Raw genomic sequence first — 25,687 nt, 5'->3', positions numbered from 1 at the left:
AGAGTGAGCTTCATTACATAGCACATTTATTTGAGGGAGGAAAAGTACAAAAAAGGACAACTCTCAGATTCTTCAGTTAAACCGCTGTAACTGGGCAAGCACTTGCCACTCCTTGGCTCTGATGAGGAAATGAGGACCTACGGGAGCCATAGTTTTCAATTTTTCAAGAGAAGATGGACATTTAGAATTCGAGGTGAAATTTCCACCTCTGAAACTGTTGGCAACTAAAGCAAATATTTTTAAAATACTGTGTAGGTCACATAAACACATTTGTGGGCTGAGTGCCAATTTGCAATCTGTTTTCCATTGGAAATAATTCATTTGTTTTTCTTGTATTTGAATAAAGGAACATTAAAGCGTTTTTTTTTTTCTGTATCTTTTAGAATGCTTTAACATTTGAACAATTTAAGCGGTTTTGTGCGTGTGTGTGTGTGTGTGTGTGTGTGTGGAAAGTGCTTTCTTTTAAAATAGAAGTGAAGCAAGTACTTGAACTCTGATGATATGAAAATGTATAGGTTGTTTGAGGACAGCATCAAAACTTCTAAATTATTTTCTTAGCAGGATCTCTCCAAACAGGTTTGGGGCATAGATCAAATTGGGAGAACCAAAAGTCGATGTGTGGCGTGGGTGGGACCCACAGCAGAGAGAGTAGGAGGGATGCTAGAGTGTGTGGCAGACAAGCCAATGTGCAAAACGTGTGCTATATATAGTGAATGGGGTTGGATTTTCTATTTTTGGTTGAGGTCCAATAACAGTTAATGGCTGTTCCTACAGGCTGTGAAATTATTTATGAATTTGGCAACGACATGATGTAAAATGCAAGTGGATACAGGTAGAATAAGGTCTGTTACCAAATTCCAATGCATTATTAGTGCTAGAGCCAGGGGGCACTTTAGAGGTCACTGAATCCAGAACCTTCCTTTATGAAAAGGAAACTGAGGCCTGGGAAGTTTTTTTTATTTTTCCCAATTTGGAAGCAGTCACTGTTTCTTAACTGACCAGATTACAAAAGTAATCCTGGTAGATACCTTAGTTCGTTCTTCTAATAAGCCTGTTGATCTGGTTTTTCCTGTGGCCAGCATCTCCACCTTCTACAAAATGGGCTGTCTTTTCCTTCATTCCACCCCGTGGAGATGACAACTTGAAGGGCCACAGGAAGTTATTTGCTTCTTTGAAGCATTTTCCAACAGTACAGATCTCATGAATCAGATCCTCCACGCAGATGATGCCATATTTACCAAGAGATCAAGCAATCAAAGCGTTGTCTGTCAATGCAATTCGCTTCTTATTGATTTTGCCATAGCCACGCTTATAGATTAGCTCATTTACTGACTTCAGGCTTGAGTACCCCCACACACTATATGGTTCTACAATCCTCGGCATGTTAGTCGAAGCCTTGTTGAGCTTAACAAAGCTTCCGTGGAAGATCTGGAGAAGGCGAAGAAGCTGCAACAGCTTTCGGACCTTTGGGCCTACACCACTGATGCCTCTGATCCTGATGACAGATGCCAATTTGGGTTCTGCAGGTACAGGGAAGCTGCCAGCTTCTCTTGCCATCCCAGCCATTCGAACCTCAGTTCCGCACATCTGCCTGTGTTCCTTGTGATAGTGCTTAGCTTTTTCATAGGTAAACTTCCTCCTTGCCTTTTTGAAGCATCTTTTGGGCAAACTTCTTTCTCAGGCGTTTGATCTTCAGCTCTGCGAAATTCCTTCGCTTTTCTTAAGGGTTTCTGCCACAGCAGGAACCTTTTTCTTCTCTTCTCTTCGACACCCCCATGGTTCTGGAAGTTGAGGCTTAAATTTCTAATTCATCCTTACTAAAGCCTGGGGAGTTAAGTTGAGGCTTAAATTTCTTGTTAATCCTTCCCCCTCCAGCTTGAACCTAGAACCCTCTTTTTTTTCCTTCTCTTTTTCCTGCGTATAGAAAGATGTATGTATCTTCCAGGAACTGTTAGTGGCAATTAGAGAATCTTGGAAAAACAAAAAAGGCAGATGTTTTGTAAGCAGACTGTTTAGAAAACATCTTCCTAGAAGGTTAATTTAGCCTGTCTTTCTAATTATTGAAATGTTTTTATTGATAAAATTTCTGTTATTTTATATGAGCTTTGATACTCTTCTTTCCAAAAGCCTACTCTTTCATAATGTTTCTAAGAAGCAAAAAACCAGTTAGATCGTCAACAATAAAAAAAAAAAAAAGAAAGAAAAAAGTGGCAAAATTGCCCTTAGTTCTGCAGAATTTCCTAGTAGTGAGCCGAACCACATGAAATAGTTGATATTCAGCCATTTCTGAACCACAAAAATGATAGTTTTACATGATTCAAGGTAGGAGCTTGAACAACAGGGTAATGAGTATTGAGTATCTTCCTATTCTTAAAGACATCCTTGGTGTTTTATGTGGTCATTGAGCACTCAGCCCCTCTCAATTTATCCTGCTAAAACATTTATGCTGGAGCATTTTTATTGAGAAATGTGGAATTGAAAGTTAAAAGTTCCATGTGCACACGTGGAACAGTCTTCTTTCCACATGTTATGTTTGGCTTGAAACACATCCCTTGCCTTGAAGAAGACTCCTCAGCTAAAGATGCTGGATTTGTCTCTAATGTTTGAGGCCCACAGAAGCAAGTTAGAGATGGAAGTGCTTTTCATGCTCAGTCTTGGTCAAGAGCACAATAGTTTGATATGTGGTTATTAATATTACAACTTGCATTAAGCATCTGGGACTCTTGAAAACATTGTCTCGGACATTACAATAGTAATTGTATCCTTCTAATTTTGATTTGGGGGCTGGGGGGTGAGTGGGCCCACAGAGAGCAGTATCATAAGCTTTAGATCTTTTTTTCTGCTAGTTTTCTAAATTGAATCCACTGAATATTTGCTTGGTCAAACCAACTTTTGTAAAAGAAGTGACATTTTAGCATTTTGGAGATTACAAAAATAAGCATAAAGTAAGAGATATTGGAGCTTAACTTTGAAAGTTGTGGAAAAATTTGAGAAAACGTTCTGACCTCTGAATCAGAGTTCAGGCCCCTAACCAAATACAATAAATCTTTAACTTTGTGCATCAAGGGAATTAATAAATGCATGCATGCTCATTTTTCTTAAGAAATTAGAAAAGTGAAACCTACCCCAAATCCAATCGATCGGCATAAGCCAAACTCTACCAACTTCACGGTTCATAAAGATCACAGCTGAATAAACACAACTAAAGAGCCATCATAAACAGCAACTTGGAAATGGGATTTTTCAAACCAGAGGGTTAGTTAGAAATTCACTTCTGACATTTCCAGGCCCTATTGTATTACTTTTTTTTTTTTTTTGAGACAGAGTCTCACTTTGTTGCCCAGGCTAGAGTGCAGTGGTGTCAGCTTAGCTCACAGCAACCTCAAACTCAAGTGATCCTCCTGCCTCAGCCTCCTGAGTAGCTGGGACTACAGGCATGTGCCACCACGCCCAGCTAATTTTTTTCTATTTTTTATAGTGACGGGGTCTCACTCTTGCTCTGGCTGGTCTTGAACTCCTGAGCTCAAGTGATCCTCCAGCCTCGGCCTCTCAGAGTGCTAGGATTACAGGCATGAGCCACCGCGTCCAGCCCCATTTCTGACTATTACTTAAAAATCCAAATGCTTTACTCCAGTTTATAAAAACTGTTTCATAATGCTTTTGTATGAACTGTAGAACTAAAGGGCTCTTTTTTTGAGATAAAAGGTTTTCCAAAGGAAAAAGATATTGGAGAGACTGAATCAATCTATTTTTTCTCCTCTTAATTTATCTCTGCAAAAATGCTCTTCCATACTCTGTTCCCTGTGGAATACATGAAGGCTGCCTGCAGGGCCCTGTGTGTGTCCTCTGCCCTCACCTCTCTGCTCTCTGCCTTTGCACATCCCTTCTTTCCACCTCCTCAGCCTTCAAGACTCCAGGCTTCTTAGCTTTCCCCCAACCCAGGCAGAGTTAGGATGACTAGTTTTCTGAATTCTCATTTATCTTTGGCTCCTGTAGTCAGCAGATATCTTGTACCATAATAGTTTTCATGCCTTATTAATTCTTGTATCTTAATCACAGCATAGAGTAGTGGCTGGCACAAAGGAGTTATTCCGTAAATGCTTCAAATGTAACTGTGCAGTTAACAGGCTCAGGTCTCTTCCTATGTAGAGGGACTTAATCAGAAAAAATTTCTGCAGCATAATATCCTAGAAGGAGATTTCAGATCAAAGAACTTCACAATCTGCTAAATTTTCCCCAGGAATTCTCATAGTTATCAGTATGTAATGTTTGAGCATCTGACAGCAGGGAGCTTTTGGAGGACTGAAAAATGAAGACATGCAATGAATGGGTTTAAGATTTTAATTTTCATTTCGCCTGTGTCTAGTTATAGCACAGTTTTTCTCAGCCTTGTGTCGCTCAGACCATACCAGTTGGAGTTGACAGAGTGTAATACAATTTACTCCTGTCAATCAGAAACTGGCGAGGCTGCCTCAGTGAGTGGTATGTGTATTTCTCTTTGATGCTCTGTTCAGATCTCTCCCCTGGGCTTATTTTCCCTAATAGCTGAAATTATATGTATAGCAATGACCCCTGAAGCTATTTTGTGTGGAAATTAGTGGGCTGCTTTCAGTATTTTCATTCTCATTATTTATTAGCTTCTAGAGAACTGCCAACTTGCTTGATTAAAGTTCTAGAAATAGTAATGTGAGCGGTGTTTACTCATGCTGTCCTGTGGAATTGTGGATACAGTATTCATGGGAAGAAATATTTACATTTTAAAAGTTTATATAAGTTATATCTACATGGATATCTTAAATGTCTAGCAGAATTGACATTGAATTGACAGAAGAACATTTTAAGTACTGTCTGCTATGGAATTGCTCAATGTGGGTAGGACTGTACTAGGTGCTTTCTATTATCTCAGTTGAAACTGTAATAAACCTCTGATGTAAATATTATCTCCATTTTACAATTAAGGATAAAGAGGCACAGAAGTAATTTGCCCCAAAGTCATGCAGCTAAAAAGTGGCAGAGCTGGAGTTTTTACTTCTGACGGACTCCCAGCCAATGCTTATCGCACGATGCCATGCTGCTTTATTTTTTTATATTAATTACAGAGAGTTTTTTTTCAGGCCTGTCTATCTATCATATAAGCTGTTGAGATGTGAATACTAAATTGAAGAATAGCATATAAACTTTATGCAGACCTGCCTGCGATGTATATTGGTGAAAGGAAACACTATTTTTCAACTTGAATCATTTTATGCATTGTTATAGAACGGAATATTGAGGTGGTTGTTTTAGCTAAGTACTTCTTAATTATGATGTTTGAATCTTGGGTGTAGCACAACACTTATGGAGTTGCCAAGACTTTTATGGGCTTCTTAGAAGGGTAGTATTCACTTGGGAAAGTGGGAACAAGAAAACCACTTTCAAATGCACACACTGGAGCTATTCAGTGATAACCCTGCTCATCTTAGAAAACCACTGGAATGAGCCGGTGACAGTCTAGGTCTGAAATGCCAAGGGATCGGCACAGTGTCTCTGTCCCATCCAGCTCTGTGTGGTCTTTTAAAAAATAGGCCTTTAAAAACAGGGGGATGTACATTATTTTTCTAAAGTAATTGTGAAGTAAAAATGGCCAGTGACTCCGCCAGAAACAAAGCTCTAGGTGGTTATGATCTCTAATTACCAAGACTTAGTGAGGTTGGACAACTCTTCATATGGTTGTTGGCCATTTATGTTTATTTCTTTGCAAATTACCTATTTGCATCCTTACTTTTTTTTTTCCCCCCTGTTGGGCTATTTATCTTGTTGACATTCATACTTTATTATAGGTGCAAATGTCTTCTCCTGGTCAGCCATGTATCTTTTATTTTGGTGTCTTGTTGTACAGAAGCTTTAACTGCGCCATCTTTTCTCTTTGATTTGTACTTTTCGTGTCTTGTTTTAGAAATCAAGTTCACTCTTCACTGAAGTTCATTCAATTATATTAAATCACTGTTTTGTCTTTTGCTCAGTGGTTTAGAGGGGACAAGAAAGTAGCAACTGTTAAGAAAACACAGTTCATTCGTCCCGCGGGAAACGTCCTGAGCTAATCAGTGAGAAACAACTCGGAGAGGAGACAGAAAGGGCAGAGCTTGGAACCCGGGGCATGAACAGGGAGAGCACTTGGGAACCCAGGCTTTTAGACGGGGCAGGCATTGAAAGCTCTGTGATTTGAAGAACTTTTATGAGATAATTAACACCTGCCCTGTAATTAGCAGTAGACTGGGCTGGGTGGAAGACGAGGAGAGGAAGCCCGCAAGTTAGTGACAGAGGCTTTCAGTGACAGAGGCTTTCACAAAGATTGGTAAACGTTTACTGTTGTGAAGGAGAGATCCCATTTTAACACTTCTTTCAAGTGGGCTCTTATCAATAACAATAATACTGAGCACTCACTCTATGGCAGGCACCGTGTCTAAGCACTTCACATGCCTTGTTCAGTCAACAGTCTTACAATTATGTGCCAAAATTATGCCATTTTACAGACAAGTAAACAGGCTCAACAGGGTTAAATTGCCCAAAGTCCACAGGTGGTAAGCAGCTGGTGCCAGGATTTGAACTCAATTCTTTCTGCCCTCAAGAGCTGTCCAAATGTGATTGTTAAGTATTTTTAAAAATAAAAAGTATATGTGAAGATACTGAGTGGCGAGTCATTGAAGTCAACGGTTGTGCCTGGCCTGCTTTAAATCAGGCTCTACCAAGGATCTGCTGGCGTGCCCTGAGAAAATTATTTGCTCTTAATAGGACTTTGCTACTTGAACCTTGTAAAAAAGAAAAAAAAAAAAAAAAGTCAGAACCCCATCCCTCCCAGGGTCCCTGCTTTTCCATACTGGCTGTGTGGCCTCCTCCCAGGATGGCAGATGGGCCAGGGTCTCTTTCCAGGCTCCAGCTTTGCTCCCCAGAAGCCTTAACGTAGTCCCAGGGAAACCCACCTGTTACTGTGGCACGGCCAGATAGGCTGCGGCTTGCCAGCACGTGTGTCCTGATACAACACACGTATGTGTGGAGCAGCCACACGGAGCATGCATGAGGGACGCAGCTCAGCTACTGATGCTCAGAGGACGCCACCTCCCCAGGGCTCCTCCTTCCATGCTCAGTTCTCCAGACAGCTCAGCACCATTTCATCAGACCATCCCAAACATCATCTTCCTCTTGGGTGAAAATTTGTCCACTGCTTTTTGTGTGACCCATATCAAGCAAACAGGACAGAAACTAAAATGTACATATATGGAAAACTTCTGAAGTGAATCGTGGTATAATTTTATAGTGTTTATTAAAGCAGGTTAAAATTCAGGCTTTGTTACTCACTTGCTCCGAGGCCTTGGACAAGTTCCTTTGTATCTTTGTGATTTCGTTGCCGCATCTGTAAAATGAGGGTAATAATATCTACCTTACAGGCTTGTGAGGATGTAAACATTAATGCATATAAAGCATGTAGACCAATGCCTGGCATATAAATAGTACCTTCTGAATGTTAGCTAGTTTTATAAATTTAAAGCACTAAGCCACTGTTTCTAGAGTGGTAGTCCTGGTACTATTTCAGGACAGCTCATGGACATGTTTACATTTATATCTCTGATAGTTTTAACGAATTGATATCATTTTACCTCCCCTCATAGATCAAGGCATTTTTGTGGTCTCCAGAGAAGTAGGGCTCACTTGAGTCCCAGAATACTTCTTTCTGCCTTTGGGTCTGTCCTTTTTCGCCGATCTTTTGATCACTCAGATGTTGTCCTTGCATTTAAGCCTGAAGTATTGAGTTCTCTCGCCTCAGATATGGGTGTTGTTCATAAGTTCTACCCCTAGCAGCTGAAATCTGGATGAAAACACCGTGGATGTCCTGTGTTGACTCTCAAATTCCTTTTCCTGTTGTCCTCTTCCTTCTTGAAATTACCCTTTGCTGTGATACTTATCAACTGTTTAAAGGTGAAGTAAGTCATGCTCACATTGACACTAGAGGCAAAGTGAATATCACTAAAGGTTTTTGTTGCTTGGGATTTCGGAGTGTTAGAGCAGGAAGGACTTGTAAAGAAATCATCTCAACCAGCTCTTTTATTTTACAGAGAAGGAAGCCAAGACCCAGGAGAGTAAGTGACCTGCTTAAGACCCACAGACTCAGAACTGGAGCGAAATCCCCTGACTTTTGCTTGCATTACAAATCCAAGGACAGTCGAACTAAGGTGTTCTAGATAGGTAGTTTGTACGCAAATTCTTCAGTTATTTCCCACTACCCTGTGCAGAAAACCAAAACTCCCCTTCTGGTCACTGATCTTGTGTGTAGGACCCTGGTCATTGGTTAATTTATGGTGAAAAGAATCTCACAGTTTTGGAGCTGGGCTGCAGATGGAATGAATCAAGTTTAACTTGGTCCTTGATGCAGCTGGATATTTATGGTGAGTCACCCTTCGTAAAAAATATGAGCCCTTGTAAAAAGGCTTATGCAACACAGTGCAGGTTACTGTTGATGCCTCTTGTGTGCACCTCCAGGATGAAAGAATAACTAATGCCTTACAGATAACATAGAACACTGTTTGAAAACTCTTTCTACCATCCCAAAATGTTTACTATGACCGTGTCAGCTGGGGACATGGTTAGCTGCTAAGGTTTATACCAAAACAAAGTAATTCCCCCAGCCATTCCTATGGGTTTTTGTTGCAACTTCAATCCACTTCTATTATTGTTATTACTTTAAGCTTTAAATATATTTACTTACTAATTCATTTAAAATAATAATAAATGTATTACATGTTGACATAAATAACATTATTAATTTTTTAGGAAAAATAAGTACATTTTTCAAACCAAAAAATTAGTGAGCTGAGATGTATCATTTCACATTTTTGCAAATCTCTTTAATGTCTCACTTAATAGTAGATAGCTGAGTCATCAGATCTGCTTTCCATTCACTCTGATGGAATTTATTGTTCTGGTTGAAGTACGTGAAGAAGATACAGCCTCACAAGGATATGTGGTTGGAAAAGGAGGAACTTGTAGACCCTAAAAAGGTTCTTAGGGAGGCCCCAGGGATTCTCTGACCACAATTTGAGAACCACTCTCCTAGCCTCGGTATCCCCATTCAGTCTTCTCTAAGAAGGAGACCTGAATTTCCTGATGGATGTCTTGGAGAAGGAAGTGAGCAATTCCATTATTGTGAAGTTAGGACTTTTAGTGACTATGCCCTGATAGTGGCGAATAAGGTGACACTATAAAGAAAAACAAGAAAATGATTTCAGGTAAATTTAGGAAAGTGTTTACCTCTGGTGGGGGACACAGAGGGAGGGAGAGGGACGCCATCACTCAGGGTTCTCTGGGGCTTCAAAGCTTTTGGTAATGTTCTGTTTCTTGGGCTGGATATTGGGTACGTGGTGTTCTATTTTCTTTGCATGGTAAGGATATAATAGAATAACTAATGCCTTACAGATAACACAGAACACTGAAAACTCCACACTCATGTGTATAAAATGTGAGTGTTCACTCACATGTTAAAGGGAGCTCTGGTTTTTAGTACTTGACAATAACGAATACATTCTTTTCCTCATTCAATCTTTTCTGCTTTTTTGGCTTAGATCTCTTCAATCTTTCTAGGCCCGATTTTTAAAAATGCCCGTTTTGCTGCATGGGTTACCAATCACAGTTATTTTCCATTTCCTGTACTTGTGTTAACATAAGATCTAAGGCCTGTGATTCCCTAATTGTTGTATGAATAAACAAAACTGGAGACTCTCAAGCTCAAGTATGGTGCTAGAGTTAAGAGATCTTTCGGAGCAGGAAAATCCAGTAACAATGGCTTTCTACCACATTAAGCCTCCTGTGTCACACTGACCCTGGCCTTAAAGGGCTGGTTGGTTATTTTGCTTTCTGCTGGATAACAGGCTGATTTTGTGGTCTCAAAACAATAGTAGAGTTGCGCTTCTTGGAAAGGGTAGCCCACTATTTGACTTGCATTGTTGTGGGATCTATCCTGCTTTGTTTGTTGATTCTTCTCATTTGGCATTGACGTTTTATACTTTTTTGTTTTGTAGGACCAAAGGCTTTTAGTAAGATTTTATTTGAAGCCTGATACCCACTGTAATGTGGGCTCTGGCAATCTTTAATCTCTTATCCAGTTGCAAATGCTAGAATCCCATAATTGAAGAACTAGAGATTTTTGTGTATCCTTCCTCAAAGACCCTTCTCCACCAATCCGTGTTACAGATGATGAAAGTGAAACCCAGAGGAGTGGTGGTCCACGTCCTTTAAAGCAGATCCCAGCTGGGATAGGATTGGAAGCCTTGGAAGATTATGGGGAATGTAATGGTTAGAGTAGCTTTGTGTGTGTGTGCTTATTTGTTTTAAGGTAGATAAATCCAGCTATAAAATATAATATAGAATGAGGCGGAGAAGGAGAGAATGGTATTCTAAAAAAAGCATTTTTGGTGGGAGACAAATTAAACCATAGGAAAAGGCTCAAGAGGGAGAAGGAATATGATATTAAATAGTATGTAACTTTGAAATTATTATTATTATTATGTTGCCCAAGCTGGACTCAAACTCTTGGCTTTAAGCAATCCTCCTGCCTCAGCTTCCTGGGTAGCTGGGACTGCAGGCATGTGCCACTGTGCTCAGCTATGGCTTTATTTTATTTTATTTTTTTTTTGAGACAGAGTCTCTCTCTGTTGCCCAGGCTAGAGTGAGTGCCGTGGCGTCAGCCTAGCTCACAGCAACCTCAAACTCCTGAGCTCAAGGGATCCTCCTGTCTCAGCCTCCCGAGTAGCTGGGACTACAGGCATGCGCCACTATGCCCGGCTAATTTTTTCTCTATATATTTTTAGCTGTCCATATAATTTCTTTCTATTTTTAGTAGAGATGGGGTCTCGCTCTTGCTCAGGCTGGTCTCGAACTCCTGAGCTCAAACGATCCGCCCACCTCGGCCTCCCAGAGTGCTAGGATTACAGGCGTGAGCCACCGCGCCCGGCCTATGGCTTTAAATTTATTAAAGTTTGATTTTAGAATGTTTTGCCATTTATTGCACTTATTGAAATATTATTGTCTAAGTAGATGACATCTGAATATAGTTTCCAAAGGCCCGAGTAAACTATTTGTAATTGCCTCATGGATTGTTAGGAAATCGGCAGCAAAACAGGTATTTTGTGTTGGTGCCATAGTGGCTGGTGGTTTGAACATTTGTTCCAAATTGCAGGCTGCAGAGAAATGCGTGCAAAGGAATGCAAGTGTCATTAAAATGCCTTAAGAAATGGGAGTCTAAGTAAATATTGTATTTCTTAAGTGAAACAACATAAGTGAAATTGCCAACTAACGCAAGGGTAGGCTTTAGTATCATGAATACTAGTTTTCCTGAGGGTAAGAATATTACTAGTTTTTAAAGGTTTCTTTCTTTTTTTTTTTTAATACAAGCTCAGAAGAAGTAGATAATGGAGTTCCATCAGTGAATCCATACAATTTTTTATAATGAACTTGTTTAGCCTTCTCTAGATGAAGTAAAGGAACAAATCTGGAGATGTTCTCTCATCCCAAAAGGTGCATCTTTTTTAAGGATAATTGATAAAATGGCTTACTGGTTCCTTGCACATAGTAGGTAGGTAGGGGTACAGAAAATATTTCTTCTTCTCTCGCCTTTACTACTGAGAGTTTTTGGCAATGCAACCATATGCGTGTTTGCCCTCTGTGGGCTGCGTGAAGCTGAGGAGGAAGTGATGGGAATTTCTGATGTGCTAGTCATGTGGTTTTAATCAGTCAGGACTGCGAACTGCATCCTGTCTTCCTTCGCTCTGTTTTCTTTGCGTCTTCTGCATAAGCTTTGGTTGATTTTTCTCTGCCATTCTGGGAGCTTTGGCTGAGAAAAGTACAAGAGGAGACTTGATAATCTTTGCTCTCAGATGAGGAAGAGTAAGTGATTGCTGTAGGCTGCTCAACCTTATCTAGAATCTTTAGGTCAGCCTTGTTCGACTTCTTTTATGTGAGAAATACAAGAAATCCACTCACTCCAGCAGTTGGTGGTGGAAGTCTCTTCTCAGATTCTTCTCCCCCTGACTTCCTGCTGTTCCCCCTCTCAGTAGTCCCCACTTTACTTCCCTTGTGTGCTGCCACATGGTGGCATGGGGCCTGTGTACCTCTCCTACTGGTTTTCTCTCTCTCTGTTTTTTTTCAGAGACAGGGTCTCGCTCTGTTGCCCAGTCTGGAGTACAGTGTCACTATCATAGCTCACTGCAGCCTCAAACTCCTGGGCTCAGGCAATCCTTCTGCCTCTGCCTCCTATGAAGCTGGGACTACAGGTGCGTGCCACCATGCCTGGCTAATTTTTAGATTTTTTTTTTTTTTTTGGAGACAAGGTCTTGCTATGCTGCCCAGGCTGGTCTTGAACTCCTGGCCTCAAGTGGTCCTCCTGCCTCAGGCTTCTGGGTCACTGGGATCATAGGCATGAGCCACCGTGCCCAGCCATCCTTTCCTTCTATTTCTGACCTTGGAAGATGGTTACTTCTGCAGTATGATGTGCTTGGGCAGAGCTGTGGGTGTCCCATGATGGCCAACACCTACCTGTCACTCTCTGCATTACCAAAGGTTGGCCAGAAGAAGCTTTTCCAGGCTCCCAGGCCTTGCTCACTTGGCGGCATGGGCTTTGGGGCGGCTGCTTGGCTTTGAATCCAGGCCCTACCACTTACTTGCTGCATGTCCCTGAGCAGGCTAATCTCCTTGAGCTTCAGTGGCCTCGACCGTAAAATGGGAATAATACTGGCACACATCTCAGAGGGGATTGTGGGGAATAAGTGAGATCCATGTAAAGTACCCAGGATGGTGCCCGGCATTATAAATGTTAACCTTAACCTCAGCAGAATAATTACTTCCTGAGGGCAAGCACCCCTCCAATGTTTGACCTCTTCACTGTCGTGTCCTCCCTCCCCAACACCGGATTGCAGCTAAGGGTTGTGAAGGGTCCATGCTGAAGCGTGTGGCTGGAGCATTGACATCTCTGTTCTCCATTTGCCAAGGGCCCTCTTAAGCTTTGCTTCCTCCACCAAATATAGCCAGGGCATTTCGGCCCTCACTGAGTGCTCCCTCCCGCGAGTTCTCTGTTGCTACACTGCTGCTCAGTGGCAGTTGATTTTGGTTGGGGAAGTTGGATTGTGGACTTGTGAGAACTGAGTTTCTGCTTTCATTCGTTTTCGACGTACGGCCCTGGCTACACGTGACACCGTGGTAAGTAAAAGTCCAGAGTAAGATGAGTAAGACAGGGTTCCTGTCATCAAAAACGTACATTCTTCTAGGGGCCTGACAAGTGGAAAACTAAGTGTCCCTCTAGATGCAAGATGTGATGAATGACTCAGATACAGTAGATGTTTGTCAAATTGAAGAGCAACGGAGTCTAATTCAGGGAACCAGGGAAGGCTTCATGAATACGGTGGCATTTTGCCTAGAATTTTGAGGATTGTAGGGGAGCTTGCCTCAGGAAGGATTTGACAGGTGGAGTTGAAGGTACAGGCGTTCTCTGTGCAGAGGTAGGTGTGCTTGGAAGAGTCAGCTGTCCAGTTTAAGGGTGGGTGGTGGTGGACTTGGAATCTGGCAAAACTGGTTTGAACACTGGTTCTGCCGTTTAATTGAACTTTGGTTTCCTCATCTGTAAAATGGGGCCAATACTATCTACTACAGAGGGTTATGAGGATTAAATGGGAAGATTTTTTAAAGGAGCAGGCACGGTGCTGGTCAAACAGCACCCAATAAGCATTTACTGTTTTCCTGATGGTTGTGTTGGGGATAGGAATGTATGGAGAAACTGGAAGGGCAGACCAAGCATGGTGGCCTTGGAGTACCTTGTTTGTTTTTTCTAAACCATACTTAGTATTGTGGTCTTTACATAAATGTTCAATAATTGGTTTTTTTGACTGGTTGATCAAGGGAAATATTAGATCCCTCTTTTTGGTTTTCTGGATAAAAAAGTGGTAGAGCCCTCTTTGTTCTTCTCAGAGTACTTAACTTTCATTATTCAGGTACTCCAGGTAGCTTTAAATGAAACTTTGAAAAGATACCGATCTACTTTTCTGCCCTGATCCCAGAATATGAGGTGAAATATGAGCTACCTTTATTAGTGCTCTACTCTCCGTGAGGACCGGAGTTTCACTACTTTTGCTGTCCAAATACATCTGGTTTTACAGTGATTGCTCCTTGGGTTGTTCGTGCATGTGATTTGTGGCTGTCACACTGTCTTTCGAATTATTACTATCTGGGCTAACGAGTGGGTGGGAAGGTGGGCGGAGTCGTCCTGGGGGAGTGCTGCTAAACATCTTTCCCTTCCATTGGCGGTTGCAGCTGCCACATTGCCCTAAACCCACTCCGGGTAATAAGCAACCCGAGTGCGAACACTGGTGCAGTTGTGGCAAAAGAGGTTTGCCTCTGTGTGGCCGTGATTACAGCAAGCCATCTGGTCTGACCCTCTCTATGTGGGAAGGGATTTGAGGCTTGGATTTTTCTCAAATTCAAACGGGCCAAAGTAGTTCTTCTTGTTTTTGCCCATGTAATTATCAGGTATTTCCCTTAGCCTGCCTTTCATTTTAACTATGTGAATAATAATTATTCTAATGAACCATTAGGCTTTAGAAGAGTTTAGTGGGAGCTACTTGGATCAGTGCCTAAGACTTTTGCTAATTCTGGTCTGTCTTTCCCTCAGGGTCTCATTTAACTTTCTCAGTTTCTCCTTCCTATAGAATGTAAGGATCTCCTGCTAAACTAATCAAGTTTCGATTTCAGCTTGATGCTTCCTTGTAATCATGCTGTCAGAGACTGTCAGAAACCTATTCCCACTCGCATATCCCGTAACTCTTAATCGGCTAATCTAGGAGCGTTGGTGTGGAACCGGACCCCATCTCAGTGAGAAGTCGGGGCTGCTGACCCAACTCCTTTGTGCTTGTGGTGGCGACGTGAGTGAAAATGTAACCTCCGCTGTTGCACATATGTAGTCATCTATTTTTGAGAGCTTATGGGATTTTATAACAGATTATTGTAGGCAATAGCATTTTCCCAGGATTTTATTTGGGCCCTGCGTGATTCTTCAGGCACATCAACATGACAATGATGATCGTGAAAATGCCTCCTTAAGAGACATTTTCAGCGGACAATGGAGGGGGTGGAGGGGACTGTGGGAACATTCTTGTGAGCCTGCAGCATGTGAAAAGAAGGTTTGTTCTGCATTAGCTGATAAAGACTAGAAAGCCAGCATATAAAATCATCCATCAATAGGAAAACTTTCAGAGAAGAAGAAAAGTGTAATAATATAGCCTCTTGGGTCTGCTTTCCCAAACACACCGGTATGTGTGAGAAAACCCTTAAACAACTTTCTGTTACAGCCAGATGGACACTTCCACAGTGTGCAGTTAACCTTCTGTAAGGCAGAAAGTTGACTCTTCTGCTAGTGGGAGTATTTATTTATTTTTATTTTTTGGGGGTTAGTTAGTCCTATTTTTTGAGAACGATAACAGAATAAGGAAGAAATAAGAAAGCTTTAGTTTGATCAGATCGTCAGAAATTGTAGCCATAACTAATGGAGTCAATTTATTAGGTTCTCTCCAAGATATGTACTTTTTAATTTTTTTAAATGCTCTGAAGGAAGTTTGCATCAAATAGCACCATTTGGATGGGTGCCCAGGCTGGTAATCTGAGTTAAAACCTTGGCTAGAAGGCAACCATACACCCAGGATCCCTTGGCCTGCTGGTCTCGTGGGAAGGTACGTTCATAAGCACACCAGGTCGTAGGAAACGGACATTTTTCACAATGTGGCTGCTCAGCGATTCTTTCTAGATCTCTCCCCCATGGAACGCTTGAATACTCAGTAACAGATCCTGGACATGTAAATGCTTAGTTAGGTACTGCTTGTATGTGCCTTCCTAACACTGCCCTTCTTTAAGGAGTATTTCCAGTAAATGGAAATATGAACCAGTCTTAAAGTCTTATATCATCTACTCTTAATGATTTTTTAGTTTCATCTGGTTTGTTGGATTCCATTGCCCTCTTTCTTTTCCTGCTGCCTTCCTTGACGATTCTATTTCTTTCTCTCCTCCCATCTCCATTCCTTTTCTGCAACTATTCAAATCTTATTTCACCTTCCCATGACCTAGATCTAATCTGACCCCCGTTAAGAAAACTTTACTTTTTTGCTCTGGTCCCCATTAATCTCCATTGTCTCACCCCATAATCTCCATACTGTATTTCATCATGAAACCTTTCAAAGTCATCTTCTGTTGTATATCAATGACTTATCTCCCTAATAAGATTTAAGTTCCTTAAGAATCTTTTACATTTCCTAGAATTCTTGTTATATACTCAGCACCTAAATATTTGCAAAGTTTACTTTCATTATGGGAAGACTTCCTTCAGAGGCAAAGAGACTCTAGCTAGTCTCTGGTTAGCTGCCCTTATCAAATTCAGTGTAAAAGAATTGCCTTGATCACCTGCTTTTACTAGTTGCTGCTTTTTTTCTCCTGAAGACTTAGTTGTGTTTTAATTTAGGGAAAGACTCATATGCATTGTTATAGCCTACCCTAAAGTTACACAGGAGAAATATGAATGCTATAATAATGCACACTCTGGCAGGCAGAATCCTAAGATAGCCCCCAAATCCCAGCTCCCTGGTGTACATGCTCCGTCTCACCCCCAGGACTTGTGAACATCACTCCCATGAATGAGTAGGTTATGTTTAAGGCACATTTGGCTTTTAGAAACAGTGATTATGCTGGGTGGACCTGACCTAATCAGGTAGTCCCTTAACAGGGACAGGACTCTTCCTGAAGAAGGAGATTCAAAATGTGATAGGGACACAAGGGAGGTTTTCCCTTGCTGGCTTTGAAGACAGAGGTGGCCCCGTGGCTTGGAACTGTTAGCCACCTTTTGGAGCTGGGTGCAGCCTCTCATGCCAGTAAGAAGAGAGAAGGCCCTCAGTCCTACCGTTTCAGGGAATTGAGTCTGCCCACGTCCTGAATGGGCCTGGAAAAGGGCTTTTGTCCCGAGCCTCTAAATGAGAGCCCAGTCGGGCTCACACCTTGACTTCCGCCTTGTGAGACTCTGGGCAGAGTGCACAGCCATGCCATACCCAGACTTGTGACCTGCGGAACTGACTGCTAATAAACGTGTGTTGTTTCAAGCCACTACGTTTGTGATAATTTGTTACATGGCAATAGGAAGCTAATACGCCCTGAATTTATATAAACAACCTCTATTTCATCCTGATAGTGTTTCATCCGGGGCTGAGATTAAGACACAGTGTGGGCCGGGCGCGGTGGCTCACGCCTGTAATCCTAGCACTCTGGGAGGCCGAGGTGGGCGGATCGTTTGAGCTCAGGAGTTCGAGACCAGCCTGAGCAAGAGCGAGACCCCATCTCTACTAAAAATAGAAAGAAATTATATGGACAGCTAAAAATATATATAGAAAAAAAATTAGCCAGGCATGGTGGTGCATGCCTGTAGTCCCAGCTACTCGGGAGGCTGAGACAGGAGGATCGCTTGAGCTCAGGAGTTTGAGGTTGCTGTGAGCTAGGTTGACGCCACGGCACTCACTCTAGCCTGGGCAACAGAGTGAGACTCTGTCTCAAAAAAAAAAAAAAAAAAAAAAAAAAAAAGACACAGTGTGGCTCTTAGGAAGTCTTGAGGATTTTGGCCATAATTGTTTAGTAGTATTTGCAGAGAAAGGTCAGGTGTTAATTTGTATGTTTATTTCCTAAGAGCGTATTTACCATAGCCTTGGTCGTTTTTGGTATAGTCCCTCAATTTTCAGGTGCTGGAAATGTGTCACTGCTCTCTGGGATGTTCTAGGTCAGCCTGGCTCAGGAGCTCAGCACACCTGGGAGGAGAAAGTGGCCGGGCTGTGACTGAGGGAGACAGCCTGGTGCTTTTGTCTGTGACTGCCTGAGAACTGGCTTGGGTCGCTTTTGCCTTCTCTCAGAGACCACCATCACATGGCCATCACTGTAACTGAAAATCCCCTGCCTTTCCAGAAAGGGACAGAAATAAATGGTGTCTTTCAAAAAGGAAGTGGCTAATTTATATCCGGTGATAGAAATGGTGCCTAGGGAAGGAAGCGTCCCAAACATATTTCATTATTTGCTGATTAATGCATTCAGTGAAGAGAAATATATGAACTGAGCCACAATATTTCTCAAACAGGAAGTGCTGAGGAATGGATATGTGGCTATTAGGAGCAGGGCGGTCATAAAAACTTGAGGACAAAACTTCCAGCTGGTTTGGGCCTCTTAATTCTCTTTGATCTGTTACTCCTCACTGTTTTGAAAAAGCTTGTCTGAAAGATAGGACATATGGCAAAGTTCATTTGGGTCATCAAAAATGACCCAAATGAACAGTGAGACAATTGGGTGGTTTTTACCCTCTGCAAGAGAGGTGACATGTCTTAAATGGAATTGGGTTATTGGGACTCACTGGACAGAGAGGGGGTTTTGGAAGGATCTGTGACACCCTCTCCTGCCCCACGTTTTGCTCAGTCGCCTTCCTGGGCGGCTGCCCGCTGCAGGGCTTCTCGCCTTCTCCGCGATGCGGACCCAGCGGGTGGAGGGGAGGGGAGAGACAGCTGCGACATCTGTTTCTAATCGGGTCGTGCCTTTATAAATACTTCGTGCCCATTTGTCACACAGCTTCCCTTCCACCCCGTCTTCCTCTGAGCACGGCCCAACTCGCAGGCGTCCCTGGAATGCACACGTGGACCTCACCGTCCCCAGACAGGGACTTTCTGCTGTCGCAGGCACTAGTCACTCGGGCTCACGGAAAGACTGCGGTCTTTGGAAGCTTAAGAAAATGCCTTTTCTGTTGTTGTTAATTCTTGGCATCCAGTTAGATTTAACCTCTCCAGAGTTTACACAGACTTTTAGAAAAACATTCCGTCTGTAAGAAAAAAGTGCTCCCACTCCATGCGGCGTTGGGATTGTGTCCCTTGGCCGTTATTTGCCGAAGTGTGTTTTTGCTAAGGACGCCCCTACCCATCCAGGGTTGAGCGGCGGCTGAGGTTCTGTTCACTTCAGATACCTGTTTTGGGGGCTGCTTTTCAAAGTAGTTTTCCTAATGGGCATGTGAGAAATCTAACTCCCGAAGGAATGAAGGTGAAATGTGGGCGGTTACTGTTGTATGTGAAGGCGGGGTGGAGAGGAGACAGCAGGGGCCGGAGGCACAGTGCGAGCACTGCGCTCAGGCGCCGTGGGACTTTGAGGCCTTTCATGTTGGGGTTCAGCGGCAGCGGGATCAGCTCTGGCCTGCAGAGCTGAAAGGAAAACCAGACAGTGGCCACTGTCCCTAGCTCCTCATCTGCCAACGAGAAGCTCAGAGAATATGACTTCTGTGAAACAACACACTGGATACAAATTTTGGTGAAGTCTAATGTGGGTGGTGTTAGGAAAAGAGGAATATCTAAGTCATTGGATTTCAGGGCTCAGGAATAGAAACCAGCTGGTAAATTCGCTGCAGTTATGTCAATGAAGAGAGCCGCGTGGGAAACGTTTGGCCAAAAACGGTGTGGTGGATGGTCAGTAATTAGAGGTGTTGCATCTGGGCACGGAGGGGAAAAGCTAACCTGGTACTGGTGACTTCAAGATGTCTTCACTATCGGATTCAGAGCACAGGGGAAGGTTTTACATGATTAAACGGTGGACTTGGCTCTCCTGCAAGGGGGTGGAGACCTGTAACTTGGCAGACTTTATCAGATGCGTGCTGATAGATGTTATTCTGGGGGCCTCTGGGATACCTTGACGTAGGTTGTTACCATTTTGCATGAACAGCGGAGGATGAGCTCGCTGAGGATGTTGGCTTAGCGACGCCTGGGCCATACTGTACAGGGTCCGAGCCCAGGAGCAGCCGTGGGCTGTGGTCACGACTAGGGAATTGTTAGCCCGTGGTTGGCCGCTGAACCATGGGCAAGAGTGAGATCACCCAAGAAAAGTCTATAAAATGAGCTGAGGGTAGAGAGCTATGCTAATTAATTCTTGCAATGGCCTTGTGAGATATTAATAGTTTATTTTACAGTTGACAAAGCGGAGGCCGAGGAGTTAAATGACTTACCCTACGTCACACAGCTAAACAATGGCAGGGGTGGGGTGCCTTTGTCTTCACATGTCAGACACCTTCTACTGCACTATTCTGCTTTGCTCGTTACTCTCACCACTTTCAATGTGATTTGCTTCTGCTATTAGAAAGATTAAGTACTTATATTTTATTCTATCCCCTGCCTATTAGCTACAATAAAAATCATAGGCTTACCTCCTTAAAAAAAGTTTTTATCATTTTTTATTATTATTGTTAGGTTTCCTGATTTTCGAGATATTTTATTTTCTATTATAAAAGTGCAGGGTTTTTTTTTTCTTTTGTAGTAATTCAGATGTTATAGAAACATAACAAATTAGTTGGTAAAATTTCCCTAAAATCCTACCATCCCCAAAGAAAACCCCTATACTGCATTATTTTTGCAAAGATCTGGAAAAGCGAGATTTATTCCTCTACTGGGAGTCTTTTGGAGAAAGTTACTTAGAGATACCACTTGGAATTGGGGCAGTTTTTCAGTATTAATCAAGTGCTTTTCTGATTATTTGGTGACGTTTCCCAGGGTGGCCCTCTGGGCTTCGCATTCAGAGCTGATGTACCTGGCTTTGTGGCCTGGGGCCTGCCCCTAGAGGCCCCTTCTTCTCTGTCCCAGCCGCCAGCTGGCTGCACTGAGAAGTTGTTCCTTCTTCACGTTTCCAGATGGTTTTCCTCCTAACAGCTCTCCTCATCTCCCTCTTGTTCTGCTCCTTGTGTGAGACAATTTCCCTGGGGGTTTTCTTGGCTCCAGCCTTGGGATTTCATGGTATAGATGACAAGCAGAGTAGCGAGTATTGTCCAAGTCATCCTTAAAGAATGCGATCCTCCTTGGTAATGAGATGCTTCAGACATTTTGTATTCTGAAAGCTACCCCAGCAATGCCTGGCTTTGGAAACATCCTGATTCAGACTTCATAGCTGTGGTTTGGGCCGGTACTTTGCATTCCAGTGTTTTCCCTTTTGCATGGGAACTAAGGGTGTTTCCTATCTTCCCACCAACCTTCTTTTCTGTAAAAGAGAATATGAACCCACTTCACTACTCTCGAGAGCATAGTCAGATAAGAGTATGTGTTTACAGAAATGATCAGTCAGGGTACTTGGGTAAAACTTAGCTCTCAGACAGTGAGGCCAGGATTTCTCTGAACACTGGGAAGTGGCTGGTGGTCAGACAAGGGTTTCATGTGAGAAACAGCGTGTTCTTTTCTTTACCTGTCTTTGGCTGGGTGGCACGGGTACTCCTGCAATAGGACCTCGAGAAAAAAGACTACCCATGATGAAGACGAGATATGTACCTCTTCTCTTTTCCAAGTGGATGTTCTTCTTAATGGGGACAAGACAGAGTGCAAAGGGAGATGCTAGGCACTCCTCCTCTGCTCTTTCCTTCCCCATGGTTCCATCTCAGTGCCATTTAAAATTGGGCATCACTCCCTTAAGACTTGAGTCTTAATCATTTCTACCTTCTTCCACCAGGCAATGCTACTCAGAAAGACTCTTGTTTTCATCAGATATATGACGCCTGCACATCAGTGTATGTAGGAGCTATCTATTAAATTAATGTCCAACAATGCTTTGAACCAATATGTGTTTTACAAAGTATAGGCTGGTGAATTGACTCAAACACTAAACAGTCACATGAGTTAAAGGTTGCACAGCGCCGTGTGCTTTGGATAGCTCGTGATTATGCATTTGTGACTATTTGATTGGCCTATGTGTGCTCCACTACACTGTCTGCTCCGTGAGCTGGGGCTGCTTTGCTTTGTCACCATCATAGCCTTAGCACTCTAATACACATTGGTACTTAATAAATATTTATTGAATGAATGAAAGCATGAATAAAGATTTATGTTTCTTCTTGAGAATGGATGGCTAACTTATACAGAAGAGTTATTTCCTACGTTTTATTTTGAGGATATAAATCCACTTTTCAAAAATCTTGTAGAAGACTACAGATATAGCTACAGGAAAAAAAAATGCTTTAAAGCAGGGCAGTTATAAAGAATGAGTACATACCTTTTTTTTCTTAGTTAATCCATATTTATTGTAGCTAAGCAAGCAGTAATGAAAAGTTTAGCTGGAAAGCACGGAAGTGCACACACAGATTTCCATTAGGTTTGGAGTTTCCCAGGATAACTGACAGAAGCTCCCTTTCATGGGTCATTTAAAAATTGAGCCGTCTTAGTTTGGCAAGAAAAAATATGCTACCAGAAGTTTTTTGCCCTGTGTTTGTTTTCCTTAAGCAAAATGACAGAACTGGATTTATGCATCTTGGTTTTCCAGACTCATGAAACCTTAGAATTAACATTAGAACCAGAGACTTTGCTTAGAGGTCATTTGGCTGAATCTTCTCACTTTACAGCTGAGGAAACATGAGCCCAGGGATGTAGTGGCTTGGATCAATATAATTTATTGTCCATAAAATGAGGCTTTGAGAAAAATATAATCACACTTTTTGTAAACAAAAATCTCCAGCTCTCTAATTGAATCAATCATAAGTTAACTCAAATTTCTAAAAAATTAATTTTAAGGAGGGGAAATCTTTCTAACTTTGAATTGTAATACCTGATTTTAAGGTAAAAACTAAGTCTTGCTTTCAAATTGAAACATTTTAATTTGTTTGAATTAAACAATTAACACATCACCTTGGTAACATGCTCTCTTGCTTCTGCCTGCTGATAGCGATCAGAAACTATGGGCAACCTAACCACATCTACTGCAACACTTCAGTTTTAAAAGTAAAGAAAAGGCATATCACTTCAGTTTAAGTGTGATGAATAAAATCCGTCTGGGCACACCCAGTCTGTTAATTTCAGTAGACCCTGGGCTGGATTAAAATACAGCACCGCATTACCACATTTCGGTCAACAATGGACTGCACATATGATGGTGGTCCCGTAAGATTATTATATCATGCTTTCACTGTGCCTTTCTGTGTCTAGATATGTTAAGATACACAAACACCATTGTGTTATCATTGTCTGCAGTATTCAGCACAGTAACATGCTGTACGGGTCTGTAGCCTGGGAGCAATAGGCCATACCATATAGCCTCGCTGGCTAGAGGTCCCCCACCTTTTTGGCACCAGGTACCAGTTTCATGGAAGACAATTTTTCTAAGCTAGGGGAGGCAGAGCTCTGGCAGTGATGCGAGTGATGGGGAGTGGCTGTAAATGCAGATGAAGCTTTGCTCCCACCTGCTGCTCACCTCCTGCTGTGCACCCCAGGTTCCTAAGTTTCAGGGAAGACCATTTTTCCATGGACAGGGGTGAGGGTGCTGGGGGCAGAGGGGAGGCGGAGCTCAGGTGGTGATGTGCGCCTGATTCCTAAAAGGCCACTCACTGGTCCCAGGCCTCGGCCTGGGGGTTGGGGACCGCAGTAGTAGGCTATACCATCTAGGTGCACTCTGTGATGTTCACACCAAGACAAAATTGTCTAACGAAGCATTTCTCAGAATGCATCCTCCTCACAAAGCCACGAGTGGCTGTAGAAGCAAGAGTGGAGATGGGGACTCCAGGACGCTTTCTAGCTGTGGAGCATGTTGGTTCTGTTAACTGCCGATGCTGCAAACAGGAATGTGATTCTGCGGCGTTTCCTCCAGCTTTGTAAATGAGTTTCCTCTTTAGGGGTGAATTTTCTTCATGCTAGAATCCTCATTTCTCTCTTTTACTTTCTTTTTGTTCACTCTGTTCTTACCTTTGTGATTTTACTTTCTTTGTTAGTCTGGGAGCTTTCCCGGTCAGCAGCTTCTCCTGGAATGCCCAGCAGCAATAAGAGAACTCCTAATTCATTTCAGAGTTTTGAGTTATAGTTGCTTCTTCCCTCCTAAGTTAGGGAAAGCAAATCCAAGTTTCTGAGGACCTATTCCCTGCTAGGCATTCTCATATATACCTCCTGAGCTCCTCCCAACAACCCTGCCAGGTCCCCCATTTTTACTGACGGTGGAACAGACTAAAACCTGTAGAAAGCAGAGCTGGGATTCAAACCCATGTCTGTCTGACTCCAAGCCTTTTGCTGTCCTGCTTTGGTTAAGCAAGATTTGGAATTGTGGAACATGTTTTACAGCAGCCCTCAGAATGTAGGTGGTGGCACACATTCTTATATAATTTGTGTTATAATTATCTCGATAATGAAGTCAGCTGGGATTGTTCTGGAAAACTTGCTGGTTATGAACTTCAGAATACACATTCATAATAAGGTGACCCTTTGGGTGTAGAGAGCATTTCTCTAGAAGGCTTCTGCAAGCTGGGCTTTTGTTCCCTCATAGATCTGGGGAACTCCAGCCTTCCTAAAAGGTGCCTCTTGAATTTCCCTGGCGAAAAGCTATTTCTTCCCATCCTTCCCACAGCTATTCACGGTACTTATCACTTTTGTCCTTCGGAGTATTATGTCCACATCTGCCCCATAGCTACTGCTACACTGTAACACCTCGGAAGGGTAGGAACAGTGTTTATCAATGAATAATAAAAATAACATAGCTTTCTTAGTGCTCTGAGCAGTGAGTATTTTTGAATGAACAAATAAATAATTGTTTCTAAGAGGAGATGTTCTAAAAAAAAAAAAATGAAACCATCAAGTGAAAGACTGGCTATTTTATTTTATACCATCAAGGTGAGTTGTAACTCATTTCAACATGGAGTGGCCTATAGAAATCATCTAATAATTACTAGAGAGATTAGCCAGTGGTGGGCTAAATCAATTAAGGTCTTATAGTTACTTACTTACTGGCTTCATATTGGCGCTTTCTTTTGAAAATGGTTAAAACTAAGCATTATATTGTGGGTGTCATGTGCCATAGCTGCAAAAATCACAGTCTAGTCTTGGCATTGCCAGGACCAGTGAAAATATACTGGGAGTTACTTTGCCTGTTGTAATTCTCAATTTCCATCTCTTACGGTTGCCAGATAACTTTGGTTTTAGAGAATTTTTTTTCCTTCTATTGTAATGTATTGGATTTTTATAGCAGCTGAAATCATCGTACTGTCTGAGGCCTAAATGGGCCTCAGAGCTCCCTAACTGGGAGCTCGTTAAATCATCACGCGATGATAGCATGGCTATGTCCGAGGGCTCTGGAACCTGACTTCCTGGTTCAAATTTCAGCTCCTTGACTTTACTAGCTGTGTGACCTGGAGCGAGTCACTAAGCTTCTGTGCCTCCCCTTTCTTGTCTGTAAGTTGAGATTGGGTAACAATGGTGACTACTTTATAGAATTGTTAAATAAATTAGTTCACTCATGTTTAGGACTTTTCTGGAGTATTGGAAATGTCCAATAAATGTTAGCTGTTATGATGATCATGGAATTATTTAGTTATAGCTTGAGCCACCTTTATTCAATCAGTATTTCCCTTTTATGGATAAGAGGTATGTTTACTGAACTTTTCCCCAAGATTTCATAATAAAGAACAATGATGGGGGTGAAATTTCATTGGAATCCGGAAGGTTTGGGTGTGTAAACATTGGCTATAAGGCCCTTTCAGATAGAGGAAATCATATGAGTAACTCTGATGGGAAAAAAACCTGGGTTTGTCCAAGGAATAGTAAGTATTTCAATTTAACTGGAGTGTAAGGTATTCCCTGGGGAGAAGCAGGAGATTTGGTAGGAATAGAGATTT

At 42.2% G+C, this 25,687-nt stretch overlaps 1 protein-coding gene and 1 pseudogene across 1 annotated transcript in view; one reads left to right on the top strand and one right to left on the bottom strand.

Moving 5' to 3' along the window:
- SEPTIN11 (septin 11) overlaps positions 1-25,687 on the top strand; it is a 108,038-nt gene that overhangs the window by 39,518 nt on the left and 42,833 nt on the right. The gene's annotated exons all lie outside the window — the stretch shown is intronic.
- Positions 1,030-20,775, bottom strand: LOC138374894 (large ribosomal subunit protein uL30-like; annotated as a pseudogene).

Source organism: Eulemur rufifrons, chromosome 24 (genome assembly GCF_041146395.1).
Source record: "Eulemur rufifrons isolate Redbay chromosome 24, OSU_ERuf_1, whole genome shotgun sequence".
Classification (NCBI taxonomy): domain Eukaryota; kingdom Metazoa; phylum Chordata; class Mammalia; order Primates; family Lemuridae; genus Eulemur; species Eulemur rufifrons.
The sequence above is the reverse complement of the archived record's forward strand: the minus strand, read 5'-3'. Positions and strand labels throughout refer to the sequence as shown.